This window comes from Protopterus annectens, chromosome 15.part0 (genome assembly GCF_019279795.1).
Source record: "Protopterus annectens isolate FY-2018-M chromosome 15.part0, PAN1.0, whole genome shotgun sequence".
NCBI lineage: Eukaryota > Metazoa > Chordata > Ceratodontiformes > Protopteridae > Protopterus > Protopterus annectens.
The window spans coordinates 626,414,098-626,418,828 of NC_056749.1; positions in this window are offsets into that span (position 1 = coordinate 626,414,098).

Below are 4,731 nucleotides of genomic sequence, written 5' to 3' on the forward strand. Positions count from 1 at the left end.
CCCCATCATAGAAGACCCACAAGCAGTCTTAGTCAATTTAAGAAAATGTTCAAAACTTACTTATCAAACGCATGGCTCTACTCATGTAACACACCAGGCTAAGTGCATCACACAGTTCATTCCAGTGGAACTGCATACACTATGCTTGCCTCAACTATTGAATCTATTACCTAGATTTATACCCTTTCTCAAATTGTACATTAGGTATATATATATACATTTATATGACCAAAATTTATATGTCTTACTTTTGTTAACACTTTTACTATTCTGTATGTAATGGAAACTAAATAGTTAAATTTTTTCATATGATATTTTTGTTACATTATATGGAGCTTTTCTCCTCTGGCTTCTGCTGAAAATGGGTTTTGCCCAGTTGGAGTTTCCCAACTAACAAATGCAATATAAAATAAATAAAATAAATTTATTATTAATGGCTTTTGCACATCTTAAGTAATACTCGGAAATACCACTTTATGTGATCTGAACCTTTAAAAGTTGAATCAAGGAGAGCAATCTGCAAACTACGGTAATATGGGACATAAATATTTGATACCATAATGTCAAGTTCTGCTTACCTTCATGAGTGCCCAATAAAGCCTAAATATTTTAGTATGATGGTAGGACCTGAGAGTAATGTACATTGCACTATGCATATAACTAATGACTAGAAAGGCCCCCAAAACCATGCATGGGGTATTTTCTTTCTGCTCTACCCTTTCCAAAAGGACTACTGGCAGATCACATAATCATAAGTGGTAAGATATAGAGGATTATAATCAGATCACTGATCAAAACGAGCATATTATGTGTTTGAGGCATGGATGCCAGGAAATTCACCTCAAGAGCCTCTCTCTTGAGATGAATCTTGACATACATGTTGAGGATATAATTTTTCATTACAGTTGGAGATCCAATCATTATTTTTTGTACTGCACAGAGATTTATCTATCTCCATTAAGCTGAAAGGGTATTTCATTCTAGAATTAAATGCAAATTGCACAATATCCTCAACTCAACTTCTGTTTGGATTCATAATAGGGCAGCAAGGTTTTCTACTAACTCCCATTATAGGACACCACACTGGGTGAGCATTTTACACATTAAAATGGCTTGATGTAATGAATAAGATTACAACTGCGTAACTGACAGTTGCACAGAAATTATCATGAAAGACTTATGCATACACCAGCAGGCGCTTAAGCTCAGCATATATCAGAAAAATGGAGCTTAAATTATCAACTACTTTCACAGTGAAGGTAAACAAAATCCATTACAAATATGGAATTTAAGAACAAATTAGAAAGCCCTCACCCCATTAATCCTACCTGACTAAAATGAACCTTAGGAAACAGGCCAAACACCATCTTCCTACGAGGTTTCAACTACGACTACTGGGAGACTTATACACCCCTAACATGTATGCCCAAGGATTTCTGGACTTCATAAATACAAACTTTCTAGACAAATTAGTCTGCCACCCAACTTGGGGGGGTCCTCAACAATATGGGACAGCTCTGTCTTCCACCATTTGTAACTTAAATCAGTCACATTCACTATGAGACTGAAGATGGAAGCAATAGAAGCATATTCAAATACTGATGACCCCACTATGTATGTGGAATCCCTTATATTCAAATGCTGTGCACATGCATGGATGCACCTGTCCCAATGCAAAGTAGATACAATTCCAAATTTAAGAAAAAAACTCCTAAGGTGGAGCGCAAATATAAACTGGCCCCAAAATAAAAGAAAAACAAAATCATTGCCCACAATAATAGCTGAACCCTCAAGCAGTCCTCAATAGAAAAAGGGTTTTTGACTACACCCAATTGGTCAAACCAGTTATACAAATGCAAAATAAAATAAAATAAAAATAGAGAGTCAAAACTGCCACAGAGGTAAAAGGCAGCCATAAAGCTTTCATTAACTAAGTAAGAAACTGCAAAAACAATGTGCAGCACTGCACAGCGTTAATAATAAATTATGCCACATACACAGACCCTGAGGACATGGCCACTCTACTAGCTGATAAATTTAGTTTAACTTCACTCTTCTCTCTTGCCTATGTTCCCATATCACATACCTGCAAGCTACAGCCACCCCCAAATCTCCTAAGAACAAGTCTACAAAGCATTTTCCAAGGCCAAAAACACTGCATCTATGGGGCCAAATACCATATCAGGCTATCTACTGGCCGGTCTGAAACAAGGCCTGTCAAACCCCCTATACAGGTTATTCAATATCAGTCTTAAACAAGCTTTGTGTCAGACAGCTGGAGAACAACAGTCATCCTCCTGCACAAAGGTGGAGTGTCAATGGAGGATGATTATGGAATTAATAAATAATGACACAAGTAACCTACAAATTCTTGACCAAAGCCAGTTTGGTTTGGTCAAGGGCAGATCCTGCCTGCTTAACCTGGCCAACTTCTTCAAGAAGGTTACTGAAGTAATAGATGAGGGAAAATAAGTACACACTGCCACCATCCCATGCTCAAGTATTTTAATCACTATGTAACTCATTGAATAACAAATTGGCTCACATATAAAGTCTAGGCAATTAGAGTAGGTGGCTCTACCTCCTCGAAAAGACTTGTCATTAGTGGTTTATCCCCTGGTTCAGTCCTTGGGCTATTTACTTCTTGAAGATGAAAGCTAATGTTAAGGGCTTACAGCAGACCAAATTGCAGATGGATATAAATGTTGTGCCATCATAAACTCTCCAGAGGACACTAAGGTCCTCCAAGAGGACTTTTCCCAAATAAATAGCTGGAGTAATAACCATGGACTAAATCTAAATGCGAAAAAATATATAACAGTCTCCTCTGGCAAGGATGAAATCCCCTGCAACTATCTTATCAAAAACACAATCATGAAAACTGATCCTGTAGATGGGGATCTGGGAACTTATGTGGGCATTAAACTGTCCTTCAATCAACATGGTTCCTCTATTCTAAGAAAGTCCTTTTCCATTGTTTAGTTTATTAGTAAGACTATGGCATCTACAGTAGGTCCAGGGATGCAATCATTCTGTTATATTTCCTGCATTTATTGAGTATTATGCCCCTCTCGTATGTACCTGTCCAAACACTTACACAATTTGAACGATCATAATGCTTTCCCACCAAGAAGATCAAGTGTCTAAATTATAAAAAAACTATACCTATAATCTGAAAGCCTGGTCCCTTTTCTCAGTTTCATACAGGCTACTGTGTGCTGATCTCTGCCTCACGTACACATCCTCAACAGACTCTATCCTCTCAGATCAACTGCATATCTGTAACACCCTCTCAAGAGATATTAAGCTTTCCTACAAAATAATTAGAACATGTTAGAAGGATAGATATGTATCACACAGAATACACTTTGGAATCATATTCTTCTCCACATGAAGCAATGTACTTCCCTTACTCTATTCAAATGTAATCTGGATCAATGGATGGGAACCATAAATTCACCCCTGGTTTAGCATCCTTGCCCCTTATGGATAAATGTAACATGTAAATATTCTGCCTGGTCCTGGGACATTTGTATTTAAGTTACAAGGGTTAAATTTCCATAGGAATGTGGGGCTAGATCTCTAAAGATCCTCACAGATCAATAGCCTAATAAGTACCTTTGAACCTATTAAAAGTTCCCAGACATTCTCGGCTTTTAAGATCTAACTGCTTGAGTAAATTTATAAATCCAGCAAATGCCATCAATGCAAAATAAGATAAGCATTCATTAATGCACAGAGGGACCACTCCAGTCTTAAATTTGTAAGTAAGCAGTAAAATACCAGTCAATCCCCATTTTCTTCCACTCACTATTCTCACCTACTTTCTTCCTACCCTCATACCCCAGTCACATCCTCTTGCATTTATTGGCAACCCCTACATGTCTTTCACTCTTACCTCTTACACATCTTATTTTGTTGGTGAATGAGTACGTAAGTGAGTGAGTGAGTGAGAGAGTGAGTTGTTTGGTTGATTTTTGCCAGTTAGTCAGTATGTTAGTTTGTTCATTTTAGTTATGGAGTCAAACCAAAGAAGGCACACAAAGTAGTATTTATAGAATGAGCAGAAAAAAACTATTAGGACCAGTGAAATTTTCTTTACACTTAATTAGACTAGTGCTGATAAGGGCACATCTGGCAAAGAAAACTGATGAATACGAAAAACAGCAATAGGTGTTATGTTAATTGTTAATCAACTTCTTCCTATAGATAACCATAAACAATAAACTGCCTTTTTTAAAAAGAGAAACAGACTGGATCATCTCCTTAGAGTCTCTGAGTTTGTTCTTACTTTTATTTGAAAGGCATTTTAAAGTGAAAAACAATAAAAGACCAATCATGATAAAATAATGGATGACATCGTAATTAAGAAAAAATGTCCATTTTAAATACAATTTATGTTATATTCTCCATCTAGCTTGTTAAAGTTCTCATTTTTCAATGTATACCTAGAATTTGTTTTCTGCCTCCACCATACTTCTGTGAAAAAGATATCTTCATATTACCCCTTATATTTCATTCTACTGTAAAATCTCATCCCCTATAATTCCTTATAGGTGCTAGGTGAATGTCTGTATGTTCTAAGAGATTAAAACTTCAGTGTATTGGTATTGATTAAAAATCTAGAACAAGAAGTGCTGAATATAGCATAAAATGCCTGTCTGTTTTATGACATATGAACATAGTGCTTATTTATCACAAAGCTAAGTTATGTTTCAAAAAAAGGCTAAA